The sequence below is a fragment of the Arvicanthis niloticus genome, chromosome Y (assembly GCF_011762505.2).
Source record: "Arvicanthis niloticus isolate mArvNil1 chromosome Y, mArvNil1.pat.X, whole genome shotgun sequence".
In the NCBI taxonomy this organism is placed as follows: domain Eukaryota; kingdom Metazoa; phylum Chordata; class Mammalia; order Rodentia; family Muridae; genus Arvicanthis; species Arvicanthis niloticus.
The window spans coordinates 11,857,254-11,878,227 of record NC_133431.1 but is presented as its reverse complement, the minus strand read 5'-3'; positions in this window follow the sequence as shown (position 1 = coordinate 11,878,227).

Below are 20,974 nucleotides of genomic sequence, written 5' to 3'. Positions count from 1 at the left end.
GGGGGGCTGGGAATGAAAGGGGAAGGAGGGCGAGAAGAGATGAGGCCAAGACAAAGTTCTCTGATCAAGGCCCAAAGCTTTAATGTTCGGCTCTCAATTTAAAGGGGAAGACCCAACCCACAACCCCTCCTGGTTCCAGATGGGTGGGATAATCCATAGTCCATTCCAGGTCACGGCCAGAGATGTCTCAGGGCAAGCCCAGGGGCAGTTCTGCTGTGTTCCGGGCAGCCAAGGTGGGTAACTCCACCTAGATCCCGTCACTTGACCTTGCTGTGGCAACCAAGGTCTCAGTCCTGCTCATGGGGGGAGAGTACAGCCCTTCACAAAAGGATATAACTTGAGCCAGCTGTTTGCTTCATCAGAACTTGCATGAAGAGCCTGTACCTGCTGCTTCTCCATCACATTTAAATCAGGGAGCAGGCATGGTTAGTGTAGTGAAGGACACAGTCTATTAGTGAGAGGTTCTCTTTGATAGTGAGATGGTGTTCTAGATTTGGTAAATATTGACTGCTGTTGATTACCGATTAGTATTGACTATTGATTAGCATTGGTCATTGATCAGCATCAATCATTGATTACTGATTGCTGTTCATTATTGATTAATATTGATTATTGATTAGCATTGATTATTGATTGGTGCTCCTTATTGATTGCTATTGATTATTGATTAGCATTGGTTATTGATTAGCATCAATCATTGATTATTGATTGGTGTTGATTATTGATTGCTATTGATTATTGATTAGCATTGATTTAGATTTGGCCTCAGTATTTAATAAGGCTGTTCAGTTTTCCTCAGCTGTATGTAGACCCTGGCATTCTGAAGTAAGCAAAGGGCTTTCCTTTCATCTGGGATATTGAGATACATCTATATATGACAAAGAGAATCAAGAGTGAGAATTTATTTTCTACATAACATTTCACAAGTTCAAACATAATTTTTGAGGACTCTTGTCCCTTCACTTGCTAAAGAGACACACTGCAGTTTGAAAGTGATCACACTTTACATATGCCTGCTTAAGATTACACGTTTAGCAAAATCAACTTCTGTTGATCTTCTGTTAAGGTCTGTTGAAATTTCATGTCTAGGTTGTCCCTTGATCTTCTGAAGAATCTCTGTATCTTCAAGCTTTTCTTTGTACTATTTTCCCTCTTAGTGAACATTACTCCATATCCTTGCTTGGACTGAGTGTGACTTCCCTTGGAAGCTCTGAGGAAATCATCCCTGTGTTTTGACTCTCCTCAATGTAGACTGGATACAGGATATGAATAAACTTAGATGACAGCCAGTTTGTCATAAATGTTGATCTGAAGACAGATACTTTAATCCCATAGGTATTTCCCAAAACATTTATGATCTAAGTGCCTTAAATACCTCATTTATTTCTTCAGAACTTCCAAAGGCTTTGTATGCTTTCTTTTCCAAAGGCTTTTGTATGCTTTCTTTTCCTTTACTGAAACCATTTACATCTTTAGATCATTCAAACATTTGATAAATGTTAATACCATAGCATACAATAAGCTTAACAAAAAAAATTACAATCTATTGTGAGAATATTTATTCAGGGGTGGGAAAGAAGCAAATTATCCTCTCTTTCTAAGTTCTCAGTGGCACCACATTTCAAAATTATCATAATTCACCCTAGGATAATGGTGAACTAATTGCTTTTACATACAGAAAATTGACAAAGTGTTTCTTATGAGACTGTATATATCCTGCAATCAGTCACATTAAAAATACTTTACTCAGTACATCTGGAGACAAATTTACATTATCTTAATAGTTATTCCCCTTCCAAGTTGTACAAATACTGGACAGGCATGTCATGGTTTTTTGTTTTGTTTTTTTGATAGAGGTTTAGTAACTGTTAAAAAGCCCTGCTCTGATTATTTTAATTCAACAAAGCTGAAGGTATGAAAATGGTTGTGGTTTAATTTAGAAGATAAGATAAGCCCTGTGCTGGATCTGCCTATCTTTGGATATTTATCTGTTTTTAAAGAGGTTTTAATAGATAGAAATATCTTTTAATTTATTAACATGTTTATGCCTGCATAAAATTTAAAATATGTATATATCATAATAAAGTCATAGATGTGTTAGTCTTGTATGAGTGAGGAGAATGTCTAATATTAATAACATCTTCTGGTCTAGGAGTAGTAAACTCTTTAAAACATGTTACCTATTCCAAGGAAAGATTCAGCCCCATATTATCATTTTATATTTATTTTCCAACATGTCCCTGTGTGGATATGTTGATTAAATATATTTTTGTTCTTTCATATCAATTTTTAAGTTTATATTCATTAGGAACAAAAAGGAACTAGGGTCAACTTAACAAGTTTAATTTAATTTTGAAGTGAGAAACCCTGTATTAATCTTGCTCTTTTGAGATGTTCAGATTCACCTTTAATCTGGGCTACAGATTCTTTTGACAACCTACATATATAAAGGACATTGGACAGAACAGTGTTTTTGTTTTTTTGTACTTGCCCTACATTTTTACAAAACAAAGGTGGTTTGTTTGTGTTTTAAGACTGGCATTACAAAGTACTTCTCTCTTCAGAATCCCATATACACTGCATATTAGCTGTAATATCCTGCATCATGAAAATAACCAGTCCTTGTTTTTCTAATTTACCTTGTCTAACAGCCTTTATTGGGAGATTCTATTAAATCCCCTTTTTACATACATAGAAAGATTCATTCTCTCTAAGACTTGAGATATGTTTATCAAGAGAACCTGTCCTAATACAACGCTGGTTTTTCTGCACTTTGCCACTGATGTACTGGCTAACAGTAGTGCTCAACTGTGTTTCCCTTATGAACCTGGATTTTTTTTTCCAGGGTTGATTGAAACCTATCATCTGGTAAAAGGAAGCTGCAGTTTCCCTGAGCCCAGCATGAAGCCACAAAATAAGTCTCTTGTTTCCTAAAATTCCTCTTTAGTGTTAATGGTGTTATCATTCTGTCTAAAACTCTACCTCACAGTTACCTGGTGACAGCCAGGTATCCTCCTCCCCATAGTTACCTCTCTTTAAAGAGAGATGGAATATGTTCTATGGGCGTGAGGGGAGGTGTGGGGGAAGGGGATGTCTCAGCAGGATCATGCCTCCTGCTGAGATATTTCTTCCCCTGGAGGGACCATGCCTCATGATGAGACAGCTCTTCCCCAGAAGCAACCCACCAAAAGACAGTACAGTATAGAATATAGTTTATTCAGGACATAGAGAGGGGAGTTAAGAGGGTAGTAGAGGCAGAGAAAAGCAGAGAGAGGCAGAGCAGAGAAGTAGAGGCTAGGCATGAGCATGTGGAGAAAGAGGGGGAAGGGAAGAGCCCAAGAGGGAAGAGAAAAAGAGAACAAGAGATCAAGAGATCAAATGAGAGGAAGGGGCAAGTAGCCACATTTACAGGGTGTCAGTCCTACCCTGTAGTTGCCAGGTAACCATGGGGAGAAGCACACCTAGCTGATGCCCGGTAACTGGGGTGGACTTTAGACAGAATGCTAAGAAATAACTGGAGTATTCTTCCTCTTGTCGGTCAGATTGATTCCTCCACTACACGCTGAATACTGGGCTCTGGAAGCTGTTCACCCTGATTACAGAAAGAAGAAGGCAAGTGCTGTGAGGAAAGCTCAGGAAAGGTCTGGAGTCAGGTCCTGGTAGGTACAGGATCATTGCTCTCAGAGGGGAGGAGCAGGCAGCTGAACAGCCAGAGCTGGAATCCTGGGTTCTCCCCCAGGGCTGGGTGGGGTGAGATTCCTCTTTGAAGACAGAAACAAATGCTAATGGGGTGTAAAACCCACCCCCCCTCCACACCCCCCCCCATATCTGGAAAAAGTCTGACCCTGGACCGGAAGCTCACTTTAACCTTGAGGAGTGCTAAAACTCACTGGCCAATCAAGGCTTCCAGGCAGACTTGCCAATCAGACAACGAGGCGGGTTCTTCTTCCGGTGCCATTCTGCAAGTTCCCTGTGCCTGTGCAGACTTGAATGGTCGTCTGTACCGTGCTCTGAGCTCTGCTGTGGGTGCTGTGTGGAGACCTCAGGGAAGCTCTGAAATCGAGTCATGGTGAGCACAGGATCACTGCCCACAGTGGGTAGGGGCAGGCTGCTTAGCAGTGGGACCTGGGGTGCTGGGTCCTCTCTGGGGCTGCATGGGAAGCATCAGCCAGATGTGACCACCTGTGAGGTCCCTGGTGATGCTCCTCACATGTTAGATCAGGAGGTGACCTTTCAGTAACTTCACTATCGTGGCTGATTGTAAATCTGCCCAAAACATTTGGACCAGTTTCTTTCCTGTAGAAACACGGTGGTTTCTCTGATTCTGCAGCACATGTGTCCAAACCCTTCTGTCTTTTATAGTATACATTAAGAAGACAACATAAATCTAATAGATCTGCTTTTATATGTTACTTGTTTTTGTTCTGTTTAGTTTTTGTTAATTTTTTTCTGGAACAGTTTTTTATGTTGTTTTATTTTTACATTTAGTGTTTGATTATTATGTGGTAAAGGGACTTTTGTTTTTCTCCAATATGTTGCGTGTTTTGGATGCTTCTTGTACATTAACTGTCATCTTCTTTGGTTTAGGAAAAGTTTCCTTTATGATTTCATTTAAAATATTTTTTATCAGCCCTTTATGCTGATACTCACCTCTCTCTATTCCAATCATCTGTAGTTTTCCCTTCTCATATGTTTCAGAATTTCTGGTTGTTTAGGGCCAGAAAACTTTGCGAATCCACATTTTTTTGATGATGTATCCATTTTGTCATAGTCATCTTTAATGTCTGAGATTCTCTCTTTCTTTCCTGTTCTCTGAGTGAACCTTGTCTCTGTAGTTGTCAGTGCACAGGCAATTTCAATGCTCTGCTCTCAGGGACTTAGCAACAGCTTAAGTCATTCCCTGCCTCCATCACCTGCTGCTGTTGTCAGGTGTGCTTTATATACAGGGACCACCAGCTACACAGCTCTATGTTTGTTCCCTGTCTCAGTTCATGCCCCGCTCTATTCTCTTTGTTTACTCTCAGGGCTCTCTCTCTGCCCCTGTCTGTCTGTCTGCACGTCCTCTTCTGTGCCTCTATCTCTTCCCCAGGTTCTCACTCATCTCCCTGCCCCCAAACAACCTCTTTTGCACCATATCTGTTGCATGTTTTAATTTCTCAGGACCTGCTGTGATAGGATAGGTTGGCTCTTTTGGTGACTTATTTTTCTGGTTATTTATCATATTCCTATGCTGGTGTCTAGGCCTCTGGGTTTGAAGTGATTATTATCTCTGTACTGATTTCTGGATTTGTCTTGCTTTGGTGGGAGTTTTGCTCCTGGGTTGCTATTTGATGTCTGGATTTACAGAGAAAGTTGCCTAATGTAGCCTCTTTTACTGACATGTTTAGTGGGTATCCTCAAGAGGGAATGCTTGCTAATGTTGGGAGCAGGGAGACGAGGTGGGCAGGAAGAGATGATCTTAGCATCCACAGGCAGGCATAGTCAGGACAGAGGTAAAGCTGCCTCTGGTGTTTAGTACAGTGCTAGGGGAAACTGTGATCATTGCATCTGGGAAAACAGACAGTGTGATAGATATATAGAAAGCTTACCTGTTTCCTGGCAGGTAAAGCATGTGGTTGAACAGGGACTGTCTGCCCAAGTGGGGCTGAGACACAGGGATGAGGCAGGAAAGGAAGGGCAGGTGGGCATTGTCTATCTTATCTATAAGAGGCATGCACAGGGAGACAGGCAACTTCCACTTGTATTCTGTCTCATAGTAAGTGCAACTGATATTAGGATCTGCAGTAACAGATAGTGAGGTAGGTCTTTGGACAAAGTACCATTTCTACTGAAATGCATAGCTTGTGGTTGAACAGGAGCATCTTTCAATAATAAGGGCCTCAGGCACAAAGATGAGTTTGTAAATCCCAATTAATTGTGTTTCTGAGAGTGCACAAAGTCCACTTGAGCAAACATCCTATGACAATCCCCCTTGTCAACAGCCAGTCAAGGTACAACTGCAGGGTTAAGCTACATATTGATAACTAATACACCTTACAGAGACAAAGTTAGTCTACCCATCATGGTTGTCAGATGATTTTTTGCCCTTTTGATTGGTTCCTACAGATTATGCCAGACATGTAGTTTTTAAAATGTTAAGTTGCTGACCTGTGTGTTAATGTCCCAATCTTGCTGTAACTACTATAAATACCCAGCACTTCTAGACTTGGTCTCTCAGTTTTGATCTCATGTGAGGCTGACTGGTGAAAATCCTTATTACAGAGCCCATAATAAAGACCTCCATGTGTTTGCATTGCAATAGGCTCCTTGTTGGTCATTGTGCTCTCTGTGGCTTGGATAAAACATCTTAGTGCATTGACCCAAGATCCTCAGGACTCCCAACTAAAGGATTGAAAGGCCGGTTGTTAAGATGAACCATTGTTCTTCCTGTGTCAGTGGCGTCTCTGCCAGATTTTTGTGTATGCCTTGGTTTTCAGGATTTTCTTGAGTATATGTGGAGGGAGATGACTAAATTGAACCTCGAACCCTGCTATACTGGATATGTTGGACAGTCGCAGCCCCAAGGGCTTCAAAGGTGTTTTAGAGCCTGGTATAGTGGACAGTGTTTCTCTGGTCTTAATTTCTGGTAAGGGTAGAGAAGACTTGGAACCCTGCTACAGTGCTCACAGCTACCTGCCTGTCTTCATTTTCTCCACTGTCCAAGTGGTGGAATCGGCTGGGTAGCGTTTACTGTCCCCTTGTGGCTGTTTATTTTGTGTGTGGCACTTTGTTATTCTCCCATTGATGAAATAAGACAGACTCCACCCTAGTCGATTTAGTTACTAGCCCCACACCTTGGGTTAAATCCTTCTTAACAACAGGACCTAGACCCATTGACTAGTCCATGACAGAGGGCTCTTCCAGACAGCATCCTGGGCAAAGTCAGGCTCTGCCTACCTTGTTTTATAGGGTGGAAAGAGAAAGATCTCATTTCCCACCTCATGAACTACCCTCTCCCCAGTCCATATGTGACTCTGTAGTTTTGAACTTGTTAGCTGTCATAAGATGGAAAGTCATTCTTCATCAATTCTAACAAATTTAGCATATCTTCCTTGGACCCGAGATCCTGTCCTTTGTTGGTGATCATTTGAGTTGTGTGGAACAATCTGCTTTTCTGTCCACCTTCCAGCTGCTTTAGCCACATCTTTGGTAGCACTGGCCTGGGAACCCAGGGTTAAAGACACCTCACCCCAGAGCAGCATAGTCTCTGAGGTCCCCATTCCAGTGTATCCTTTCCTGCTCTGAGCCAGGTGACATCCCTATTTTGTCCTTGCTCAGCCACAACTCCAATTTTTTTGTGGGGTAGCATGGCCTCTTGTATTGATATGGTTAGCCCATTGGTTTTGGGATGTTACAAGTTTCTTATTTATTATTGTGTCTGTGTCATAGTTGTCTTAAATTCTCAGCACTTCAGAGCTACAGTCATCTGAAGGAGCCTCAATCGAGGGTGTGTCTTCATCAGAATGGCTGGTTGCTATGTCTGTGAAAGATAGTGTTGATGATTGATTAGGAAGGCTCTTCCACTGAGGGTGGCAATATCCCTAAGCAAGTGGTCCTGGGCTGGATGAGAGAGCAGGCTAAGCATGAGACAGTGGTCAAGCAAGAGAGCAAGCCAGGAGACAGAGTTTTTCCATGCTTTTTGCCTTCAGTTTCTAACCTAGCTCCCAAAATAATGGACTGTGATCTGACAGAACCATGCAGAACAACCATTTATTACCTGAGAGGCTTTTGTTTAGAGGATTCAATCACAGCAGTAGAGTAGCAAGTTAGAACAACAACATGGTATCAAAGGGTTATTTTAATGCTGTATACAATCTATGTTGTAGATTGCATTCTTGTGGATAAGAACAAATTTTGGGTAAAGCAGTTTTTGGATTGGTTGGTGTCTCTAAATCTCCACTGGGGGTCCTGCCTGACTGCAGCTGTGGCCTCTTCAGCATCCATATCTCACTGCTATGCATCTCAGCTAAGATCAACCCCATAGACTCCTTGTCACCCTCCAATTCATGCTCTCTGGCACATCCTAAATGTACCCCCTCCCTTCCCCAGGCAGCTGCAGATTTTGATTCATTTTCCCCCTCTGGCCCTCTCTTGTCTCTCGCCACACCTTTTGCTGCTTCTACCCGATTCCTCTTTCTTATCTGCTCTCCCATCCAGTTCTCTCTCTTCCATCTGCCTCCTCTGATTACTTATTCCCCCTTCTGAGTGGGAATAATTCAACTGTTCTCATTTGGGCCTTCCTTCTTGTTTAGTTTCTTTGTATCTATGGAGTATAGTGTGGGTTTCCTGTATTTTATGATTATTATTCACTTTTGAGTCCATACATGCATGTGCTTTTAAATCTAGGTTACCTCACAGAGATGATAGTATTTAGCTGTATCCATTTGCCTACAAAATTCATGATGTCATTGTATTTAATAGCTGAATAATATTTCATTTTGTAAATGAACCACATTTTCCATATCCATATTTTGGTTGAGGGGCATCTGGATTCTTTCCAGTTGTAATTTTTTGTAATTAAAATGGCTATAAACTTAGTAGAGTCCCTACTTTAAGTCGCCTGCCTTCACAGACTCTCTACTGTATCTTCTGTTTGTCCTTTGAGAGGATGTGGGGCCCTGGGTACCCATGATGGTGTGTCAAGTCTGTATTGGGTTATGTGCATCCTTGCTACTGAGGCCAGAAGTGTCAGCCCAGTGAAAGGAACAGATTCCAATGATAGACAGCAGCTTTGGGACAGCTCCTGCTACAGTAGTTGTAGGACCATCATGAAGACTGACCTGCAATCTGCTACTTAAGGGCCAGGGTCCTTTGTCCAGCCTGTGTGTGTTATTGTTTGTGGCTCAGTCTCTGAATGTCCCCAAGGATCAAGGTTAGTTAAGTCTGCTGGTTTTCCTGTGGAGTTCCTATCCTCTTCAGGGCCCTCAATCTTTCCCCCCACCCTTCCATCAGAGTTACCAAGGTCTATGCAATGTTTGACTGTGGATCCACTACTGCTTCAGTCAGCTGCTGGGTGGAGCCTCTCAATAGACAATTATGCAATGCTCCTGTGTGGGAGCATCACCGAGTATCCTTAATAATGTCATGGATTCAAGCTTGTCCATGTGTGTCTCCAATTGAATGAGTTTTCATTGGCCATTCCTTCAGTCTCTGCTGCAGATTTACCCCTGAATTTCTCTTAGACAGGATAAATTTTGTTCTGGGTGTCTCCAGTGTTGTGGTTGAATCTGATCTTTCAGCTTTCTTCTCATGCTCCCATACATTACCCATTTGGACTCTGTCCCTAAATCACATAAGATACTGTGCACACATTTGCTATTCAATCCTATGCTATTTTGCAAACCTGGTGGTTTTATATTTTTAACTTTATTCATTCTGTTTTTGCCTTTCTAGAACAAATTTTTCTGTGAAGCACTTCCTGTTCTAATTGTAGATATAGAAACCACATAAGCCACCTGACATATTTTTGTTAAATATGCACATGCTTTTGTGCTGGTCTTCGTCTACATCTTTCATTTTGAAATTCGGCAAAATATATAGATTATATTCTATTTCTCCAGATGGCTTATGCTCATGTCATCAATATTATCTGATTCTTCAGAGTCATTGAATTGCAGGTGTATGATGTTCTGCCTAACTCTTGTGTTTCTTCTGAAATTTTGGATAAATAAGTATGTTATACATGTGTGCATGACTATGAATGTGTGCCTCATCTTTACTGTTGTCAGAAGATGGCCTCAGAATTTATGATCGTGAAGAAATGGACAGGTGTTGGTCCACATGTGTATGTCAGAAATTGACCACCATTATGTGGAAGACCAGCAAGAGCTTTCAACTCCTGAGCTATATCTCCTGAACTACGTTCTTTATTTGTGATAAACATATACATTACTAATATTTTCACCTGTCTAATTTTAACTGTTTAAACATACATTCCCTTCTAGTAAAGTTTAATTAATGTTGCTGTTTAAACTGGTTCACTGCATGTTTTTGCAAGATGAATACAGTATTGCAGTGAATGCATAATTCTTTGCAGTAACTTCATTAAAGAACTGTGAGTTCATTCTGTCATTTTTGTTTCCTGCTTTATTTTTGTAGCAGAGTGAGATTCTTAACATGTAACTTTTGCTGTCCTTAAACTCATTGCATAGACCGTGCTGGCATCCAGCTCAATGATATCCACCGGCCTGTACATCTGCATTTAAAGTCATGAGCAAATACACACAGTTGCCCATCACTTTTGTAGCTAGTAATTGTTCATCCAGCTTTTCAGGTGTGTGCTCAGTACAGTTGATCTCTTTCCCCCTGCTTATCCCTCCCAATTGCCATTTGTGTTGTAAGGCTATATCCTATTCTAAGGGTTCAGGAGTGATACAGGTGAATCCTGTGTCAAGGGTTCAAGTGTCAATATTTCAAGTTTCTTCTAAACTGACATAGTGATTATATTATAATTTGTGTGTCAGAAAATAAGTGGAGGAATCACCTGAATTACTTGATTATATTGTCTAGGAAGCATACCTTTACTTTGTAGTGATGTCAGTATCAGGCTTTGTGTTGTACACATGTATGTGATATTTTAGGAAACAGTGAGTTTCGATGATGTGCATGTGAACTTCACTGCAGAAGAGTGGAATTTGCTGCATCCTTCCCAGAAAAATCTCTACAAAGATGTGATGCTGGAGACCTACTGGAACCTCACTGCTATAGGTAAGACTGAATTTTTTTTTTTTTTTTTGCTTCTCAAAATAAGGGGAAAATGTTTCTGGGTTACTGATGATCATCTCTTCTTTCAATAGAGAACAAGTAATATTGAGTTGAATAAACCAGGTTCATTGCTGTGAAAATTCAGAGTAGCTTGAATTTTGCCCAATTCCAATACCATATCATTGATTTTCTTGTACCTTGGTTTTAGGCTATAATTTGGAAGTCCATCATACTGAAGAACAACATCAAACTTCTAGAAGTCATGAAAGGTAATTTTTTTTTTGGGGGGGGGAGGTTCGAGACAGGGTTTCTCTGTGTAGCCCTGGCTGTCCTGGCACTCACTCTGTAGACCAGGCTGACCTCGAACTCAGAAATCCGCTTGCCTCTGCCTCCCAAGTGCTGGGATTAAAGATGTGCAACACCACCACCTGGCTATGAAAGGTAATTTTAATGTTTAATCAAATACAAATATGCCTGTGAGGAAATTTTAATATGATCTGGATGCTCTATAGGAAAGCAAGTGTGTAAAATATGAGTCATTTTATTGTAGCTATGATTATAATATTCTCCCAAAACTATGTACCTCCATGTCAGTTATCTGATTGGTGTTTGCAAGGCATTTCTATAAGCAAGAAGAGAAGGAAACAATGCCTTAAGAGATTCCTTTAATTGATTTGTATCTCCATTAGAGCTATGTTGTGGAACTACCAATTTGTATAGTCTCATAATATTTAGATGTTACACATTGAATAGTGACAAACATGTATCCATAACCTTCTAATAATCAAATAGTTCATGATAAAGTTGGTGATACTCGTATTCTTATAGTGAAATTTTTAAGTTTATTGTTTTGTCAGTTTATCAAAATCGAGAATGTTGTTTTGGAGAAACATTAATCATGTCTGCAATGAACAAAAAGTCAATGCATGTGAATTCAATGTGGAAACATTTAATTTGTTCTGCTTTTTTAATTGTGGTATCAATTGTCAGAATGGATGAAACCATGTGAGCATAGGGATACTAAAAAAACAACCTCTGTCTATTTCACAACAATGAGAAGATATGTAGTATTCTGCCTTTGGTAGACTTTCTGAATATGATAGGTGTTTACAATTAATTGGTTTTCTGACTTTACCCAAATTCACACTTCAGAAAATCTTTATGGGTACTAGAAGTTTGCAGTTCTTCTGTTCACCCTGTTTCACAGTGCTGTTGTGGTGTGATACATACTACAGGAAAAACTAAGAATGCAATCAGAGTTTTAATGCTCTTAGTTGTTCCATTTTATTCTGACCTATGAATGCATCATGTAGAAATCTCATATAGAAAAAGGATATTATAAATGTGAGCCATGTAGCAAATACTCTTACCATCAAAGGTATTTTCAAGTACAACCGTGAACATCAAAGTGATAAAAGCATAAGACCTGAGTGTTCTTTATTATGAGACCAACTGTAAAATTGATTCATAATGATAAAATGATTGATCAGGCTAATAAATGTGGTAAAGCTTTCACATGTGCCCATTACTGTTGCAGGCATGAAAGAAGTCATACTGAAGAGAAACCTTATGAACGTAACCAATGTGGTAAAGCCTTTTCATATCACAGTAGTCTCCAAAGACATACAAGAACACATACTGGAGAGAAACCTTATGAATGTGATCAATGTGGTAAGGCCTTTTCATGTCACAGTCATACAATACAATACAATACCCTGGTATTGTTGAGGGTGTACCTTGAAAACTCTAGTATTGTTTGGGATTAGCCTAGAGACTGGAGATAGGCTTGGGTTTTGCTTGGGAGGGGGCAACTTGGAAACTAACACTAGGTGCCTGACTTGCCTAGAAGCCTATAGTTTCTATTCCTGTACAATGCCCCTGTTATTATGCATGCACCTAGGACTTCCTGGTACAGGCCCTATCATCAAGTGACTAAGGAAGAAATAACTAGGTCCTGCTTTACTAAGGGTTCTGCCTGTTATGCAGGCCCCATTCAAAAGTGAACAACTGCAGCATGAAAACATGTTTCTGGGACAATCCTGAAAGACACCAGTAAAGGAAAATCACCACAGTTCAGAGCTTCATGCAGTGGTCATGCTCATGCATTTGTTGGGAAATGTGTGATTATTCATTGAATCATCAGCTATAAACAGTGGGACGGCTTAACTCTCAGAGACTTGGAGACGGAATGATTAGAATATTGTTGAGAAAGATATAAAAGGAAGAAGTATGTGAATAGATCTCTCACAATGGTCAAAGAAGCCGGGCAGTGGTGGAACACACCTTTAATCCTAGTACTTGGGAGGCAGAGGCAGGGGAATGATGGTGATAGAATAATTATCAATAATCAATGCTGATCTATAATCAATAATCAATAAAAGATAATCAATAATTATCAATACGGAGGCAGATGCAGAAGGAGGTTGGTGATGAAATAACTATCAATAATCAATGCTGATCAATAATCAATAAATCGTAATCCATAATTATTAATTCTAATTGATAACCAATAACGTTCAATAACTGATGGTGCACACTTTTAATCCCAGCATTCAGGAGGCAGAGGCAGGTGAATGACAGTGATGGAGTAACGATTGATCATCCTGTTAATAAATAATCAATACTAATCAATGGCCAATAATCAATACTTGTCAATAACCAAAAGTGATCAATAGTCATGATAATTAGTAATCGATAGTGTCCCATGTAAATGCTGATCAAAAGTTAAGTTCAGCTGAGTATACACTCAGTAACCAAGTAGTTAGGATGATCTATTCTGTGGGAAGTCAGCTGTGTCCTCAGCTATATCTGTCATTTTCCAATAGGACCATGAACATAGTGGCCATGGTGGACGCAGTGGGGTTTATTCATGGATACAACAGTAGAGTCGTCCTCTCACCAAGCCTGACATGGCCACATCTGCTGGTGAGTTCCAGATCTACCAGCAGTAGAACCAACACTGAGCCCTAGATATGGAACTATATCCTGGGTTGACCAGCCAGTGACTGGGTGGCAGGTTGACTACATCAGATCATTTCTCTTGGGCAAAGAACAAAACTTTCTACTTCCTGGAATAGATACGTATTCTGCTTATGATTTTGACTTTCATATACATATTGCTTCTGCCAAATCCACAATCCTTGGACATACTCAATGCCTCATTCACCACAATAGCATTCCACACAGTATTGCTTCTGACCAAGGAACTCATTTCACAGCAGAGAAGTGTACAGTGGGCCAATGATCATGGATTCTAATGGCATTAATTACCATTAATACCATAATCCTTGTTACCATAAAGGTGCTGAACTGATAGTAAAATACAATGACCTTTAGAAGACACTTTTACAAGCCAATTATGGGACAGCCAGCTGGAGAGCTGGGCAGGGTCCTAGGCTGTATATATTTTGAATCAGCTTTCAGTATTTGATACAGTTTCTCTCACAGCCAAGATCCATGATTTCAGGAATCAAGGTTGTTGAAAACCTGTGTGAAGGTCACAGTCCCTCTAAGCTGAGTGGAAGTCAGCTCAAAATGGAGGACTCCCTTTATCAGAAGGGCTTCCATTTCTTTCTATTATTATTTACTTATTATTTATTTATTTATTTATTTATTTATTTATTTATTTATGGTGACCATTGCTTGCTTGCTTGCTTCCTTTCTTTCTTTCTTTCTTTCTTTATTTCTTTATTTCTTTCCTTCTTTCTTTTTTACAGATTCCATTTCTTTCTTTTATTTATTTAATTTTTATTTATTTATTTTTGGTGATTCCATTTCTTTTATTTATTTTATTCATTTTTTGCAGATTCCATTTATTTATTTATTTATTATTAGATATTTTATTTACACTTCAGATGCCATCCCCTTTCCCCATTTCCACCCCTAATAAAACCCCTATCCCATGCCCCCTCTTTCATTTTGCACATATGCATTTTTAAAAATGTTAATCAAAGGCTTTATGAGTTTGGTATTGCTCAATCAGAGGTATAACCCACTACCCAACCTTGATATATCAACTATCTTTGAATGGTGGAGATACATGAACATCTGCCTCCCTGTCTCCCCCCTCTTTCTCTCTTTCATCACCTAACTTCTCCTCTCCTTCTTCTCCTCCTCTTCTTACTCCTTCTCTTCCTCTCAGTACTCCTCCCACCTTAGCTCCTCCTACATATCACCCTTCCTGTTAAAATGAAAGTTTTCTCTCAAAATACAATTAGAGCATAAGTATGCCAATTTGTACCTGTGGGGTACAAGACAGTCCTCATACCCAGTCCATCATTTTGTTGATTAACCAGAACCTCTGTTGTCTCTCCTAACTAAAACACATAGTTCTGAACCTGGCTTTTTCCTTGGCTTTAGAATGAATGTCAGCTGATGACCATTCACTCAAATCTTTTCTCTCAAGGTAAATAGCCAGAATTGGCTATGAGGCTATAAGTTTTCAACCCCGTCAGAAATCCAGAATGATTGAGTTAACTATAATTGTGGGAAGCCCAATGCATAGCTTCTAAAACTTAGCCAATTAATAGAGACCTCTGAACACCTGGACACTCCCTCTACTACATAACATTGGAGCATCTGTTTTTCCGCCTTCAGGCCCAGAATCATCTGACAGACCTTAGTGCTGCAGAATTATTAAGGGCTGATTACTCTGTATCGGCAGATATAATCAGTCGACTATTCTACGAGTGTGTACTTTTCTGGACAGTAATTTGTCTGTAGAAGGACAGAGGCACTTCTTCTCTAGTGACTGTCTCACCACAACTGGAGTAACTCCAAAGATGCTCAATTTCTTCTTAGAATTCAATATATGAAGCTGTCAGGAGCAGACAGGTCTCTAATCAAAATGAACATTAATACAGAAATGTTTGTCATGTCAATTCTGTGGATTTCTGATGTTTTGAAAACCAACTATCCATGTAAGGTAATCTGGACTGTTGCCTGTTAACTCCACTCAGCTATTTCTAAATAAAACATAGAAAAACACCCTAACAATGAACTCCAACCCATGAATTTGCTGTAGTCCCTTAACTCACAGTCTAACCATCTCAAATCAGTTTAAAAAAGTTAAAGAAGAACTCAGTCTAAGCCTTGTATTTCTAAGTGTGTTATACTGGTACAATGCCTATGAGGGTAACAATATTCATCTCACTCTTATATCAATAAGAAGCTCGTACCAATGAAAACCTTAAAATTTGTAATCAAAGTAAATTGGTGCTATTTAAGAATTTATATCTTCATCTTGATACTAATTATACAGATTTCTAGTAATAGGTTATGGCTATGCAATAAACCCTAGCTATTCCTCTCTATTCCGACAAAACCACTACTTTTCCCTAGAAAGACAGCCCAACATTTACCACCTTAGTCCCCAAGCCCAGGGAATAGGGGTGCTGACTCTTCATTAGCTTCTTCAAGCTGATTATGGGTGTTGAGATATTAGAAGAGGATTGGGGGTAAGAGCAAATTGACAAGCCTCTGATGCTGTGTCTTTGCTGCCTCCAGAAGGAATTCACGGACCTCAGAGGTTTGAGCAGGTCTGCCCAGCTTGCTTGTTGAGTAGATACACCAAGGCTGATCATTCTGCAATATACAATTCTCAAAACAAATTTTAGTATCAAGATAGTTTCTTTTTTTTTTAAACAGGGCTGACATTTTATTAAGGATGTTGGTTCTAACCGCTTTTCTATTTCCCCCCCTCTTTTATTGAATATTATATTTACATTTCAAATTTTATCCCCATACCGAATTCCCCCCACCTCCCCCGAACCGCTTATCCCATCCCCCCTCCTCCTGCTTCTATGAGGGTGTTTACCCACCTACCTCCCAATCCCCCTCCCCACCCTCAGATTACCCCCCCAACTCAGTGCTCAGCCTTCAAGGTACCATTGACCTCATCTCCCACCTATGCCCAACAAGGCCATCCTCTCCTACATATAGAGCTGGAGTCATGTGTCTCTCCATAAGTGCTCCTAGGCTGGTGGTTTAGACACTGAGGAGCTCTGGCTGGTTGGTATTGTTGCTCTACTCATGAGGCCACCAACCCTTTAGGCTCCTTCAGTTTACTCTCTAACTTCTCCATTGGGAACCTTTGATCAGATTAATGGTTACCTGTGAGTATCTGCCTCTGGGTATGTCCGACTCTGGGGGACCTCTAAGTAGACAGCCTTATCAGGCTGCTGTCAGCTTTCCCTTCCTGACATCCGTATCAGCGTCTATTTTTGGTGACTGCACATGAAATGAATACCCAGGTGGAATGGTCTCCATATAACCTCTCCTTCAGATTCTGTCCAACACTTTGTCTCCATATTTGCTCCCTTGAGTATTTAGTTACTCCTTCTAAGAAAGACCTAGGCATCCTCACTTGTACTTTGTTCTTCATGAGCTTCATGTCATCTGGTAGTTGAATCCTTATTGTTTCAAATTTTGGGCTAATCTCCGCTTATCAGTGAGTAAATACCATGTGTGTTCTTTTGTGATTGGGTTACCTCACTCAGGATGATATTTTCTAGTTCCATCCATTTACCTAAGAATTTCCCAAATTCATTATTTTTAATAGCTGAGTAATATTCCATTGTGTAAATGTACCACATTTTTGTATCCATTCCTCTGTTGAAGGGCATCTGGGTTCTTTCCAGCATCTGGCTATTATAAATAAGGCTGCTATGAACATAGTGGAGCATATGTCTTTGTTATATGTTGGGGCATTTTCTGGGTATATGCTCAGGAGTGGTATAGCTGGGTCCTCAGGTAATGCTATGTCCAATTTTCTGAGGAACTGCCAGACTGACTTCCAGAGTGGTTGTACCAGTTTGAAACCCCACCAACAATGAAGGAGTGTTCCTCTTTCTTCACATCCTCGCCAGCATTTACTATCATCTGAATTTTTGATCTTAGCTATTCTGACTGGTGTCAGGTGGTATCTCAGTGTTGCTTTGATTTGCATTTCCCTGACTGTGGGGACGAATCTCACGGGCGGGGGGGGGGGAGGGAAAGGAGGGAGTCAGGCGACAGAGTCTCAGGGCCGTCCGGCACCAGGGCTTCCCGCGCCGCCAGTGGAAGATCCCACATTCATGCAGCTGTCAGTGGGCTGGCCGGTGGCTGCATCGGCAAGGTTCCAGGGTTCCAAAAGCTGGGAATCAGGCGGAGAGACCATGGACACGTGGAGTCCGGTTTTCCAAAGCTTTATTGTTCATGGCATGGTAAATGGATGCAGGTGTTGTGCGCTTCCCCGGCCAAAAGCCAGGGGAGACCAGTCTTATAGTGAAGGGAGAAAGGGGAGGGAATAACTTAATTAGCTACACCCCTGGCCTTTTGACAATTCATTAATATTTAAATCTATGGAGGTGGAGACTTGTTAGTTACACACTCTACCTGTCCTACGTGACTGAAAGTAACAGGTTAAATGGAGTTACCTGGCCCAACATCCAAGGCCCAACACCTGATGACTAAGGATGTTGAACATTTCTTAAGGTGCTTCTCGGCCATTCATGTTTCCTCAGTTGAGAATTCTTTGTTTAGCTCTGTAACCCATTTTAATGGGGTTATTTTGTTGTTTGGCGTCTAATTTGTTGATTTCTTTGTATATATTCGATATTAGCCCTCTATCGGATGTAGGATTGGTAATGATCTTTACCAAATCTGTTGGTTGCCATTTTGTCTTGTTGACAGTGTCCTTTGCCTTACAGAAGCTTTGCAATTTGATGAGGTCCCATTTGTCAATTTTTGATCTTAGAGCATAAGCCATTGGTGTTCTGTTCAGGAACTTTTCCCCTGTGCCTAGGTATTCGAGGGTCTTCCCCACCTTCTCTTCTATTAGTTTTAGTGTATCTGGCTTTATGTGAAGGTCCTTTATCCACTTGGAGTTCAGCTTTGTACAAGGGGATAAGAATGGATTAATTTGCATCCTTCAACATGTTGACCTCCAGTTGAATCAGCACAATTTGTTGAAAATGTTGTCCTTTTACACTGGATGGTTTTAGCTCCCTTGTCAAAGATCAAGTGACCATAGGTGTGCGGGTTCATTTCTGGGTCTTCAATTCTATTCCATTGATCATCCTGTCTGTCTCTGTACCAGTACCATGCAGTTTTTATCACTACTGCTCTCTAGTACAGTTTGAGGTCCGGAATGGTGATTCCCCCAGAGGTTCTTTTATTGTTGAGAATAGTTCTTGCTATCCTAGGTTTTTTGTTATTCCAAATGAATTTGTAAATTACTCTTTCTATCTCTATGAAGAATTGATTTGGAATTTTGATGGGTATTGCATTGAATCTGTAGATTGCTTTTGGCAGGAGAGCCATTTTTACTAAGTTAATCCTGCCAATCCAGGAGCATGTGAGATCTTTCCATCTTCTGAGATCTTCTTCAATTTCTTTCTTCAGAGACTTGAAGTTCTTGTCATACAGATCTTTCACTTGCTTTGTTAGATTTACTCCAAGATAATTTATTTTATTTGTGGCTATTGTGAAGGGTGTCATTTCCCTAATTTCTTTCTCTGCCTGTTTATCCTTTGAATAGAGGAAGGCTACTGATTTGTTTGAGTTGATTTTATATCCAGCCACATTGCTAAAGTTGTTTATCAGGTTTAGGAGTTCTCTGGTGGAAAGTTTTAGGTTCACTTAAGTATACTATCATACCATCTGCAAATAGTGAAATTTTGACTTCTTCCTTTCCTATCTGTATCCCTTTGACTTCCTTTTGTTGTCTAATTGCTCTAGCTAAGACTTCCAGTACTATATTGAATAGGTAAGGTGAGAGTGGGCAGCCTTGCCTAGTCCCTGATCTTAGTGGGATTGCTTGAAGTTTCTCTCCATTTAGTTTGATGTTGGCTACTGGCTTGCTGTATATTGCTTTTACTATGTTTAGATATGGGCCTTGAATTCCTGATCTTTCCAAGACTTTTAACATGAAGGGATGTTGAATTTTGTCAAATGCTTTCTCAGTGTCTAGTTAGATGACCATGTGGTTTTTCTCTTTGAGTTTATTTATGTAGTGGATTACATTGATGGATTTCCGAATATTGAACAATTCCTGCATTCCTGGGATAAAGCCTACTTGATCTTGATGGATAATTGTTTTGATGTGTTGTTGGATTTGCGAAAATTTTATTGAGTATTTTTGCATCAATATTCATAAGAAAGATTGGTCTGTAGTTCTCTTTCTTCGTTGGGTCTTTCTGTGGTTTAGGTATGAGTGTAATGGTAGCTTCATAGAATGAATTGGGTAGTGTTCCTTCTGTTTCTATTCGATGGAATAGCTTGAAGATGATTGGTATTAGGTCTTCCTTGAAGGTCTGGAAGAATTGTGCACTGAAACCATCTGGCCCCCGACATTTTTTGGTGGGAAGATTTTTAATGACTGTGTCTATTTCTTTAGGTGTTATGGGACTGTTTAGATGGCTTATCTGCTCCTCGTTTAACTTTTGGTACCTGGTATCTATCTAGAAAATTGTCCATTTCCTCCAGATTTTCCAATTTTGTTGAGTATAGGCCTTTGTAGTAGGATCTGGTAATTTTTTTTAATTTCCTCTGTTTCTGTTGTTATGTCTCCCTTTTCAGTTCTGATTTTATTAATTTGAATGCTGTCTCTGCGCCCTTTGGTTAGTCTGGCTAAGGGTTTGTCTATCTTGTTGATTTTCTCAAAGAACCAGCTCCTGGTTTTGTTGATATTTTGTATAGTTCTTTTTGTTTCGACTTGGTTGATTTCAGCCCTGAGTTTGATTATTTCCTGCCTTCTACTCCTCTTGGGTATATTAGCTTCTTTTTGTTCTAACTCTTTCAGGTGTGCTGTCAATTTATTAATGTACGTTCTTTCCACTTTCTTTTTATGGGCACTTAGAGCTATGATTTTTCCTCTTAGTACCGCTTTCAATAAGTCCCACATGTTTTGATATGATGTGTCCTCATTTTCATTTAAATATAAAAAGTCTTTAATTTCTTTCTTTATTTCTTCCTTGACCAAGTTATCATTGAGTAGAGCATTGTTCAGTTGCCAAGTGTATGTGGGCTTTCTGTTGTTTTTGTCCATGTCAAAGACAAGTCTTAATCCATGGTGGTCTGATAAGGTACTAGGGATTATTTCAATCTTTTTATATCTGTTGAGGCCTGTTTTGTGACCAATTATGTGTTCTATTTTGGAGAAGATACCATGAGGTGCTAAGAAGAAGGTATATTCTTTTGTTTTAGGATGAAATGTTCTATAGATGTCAGTTAAGTCCAATTGGTTCATAAC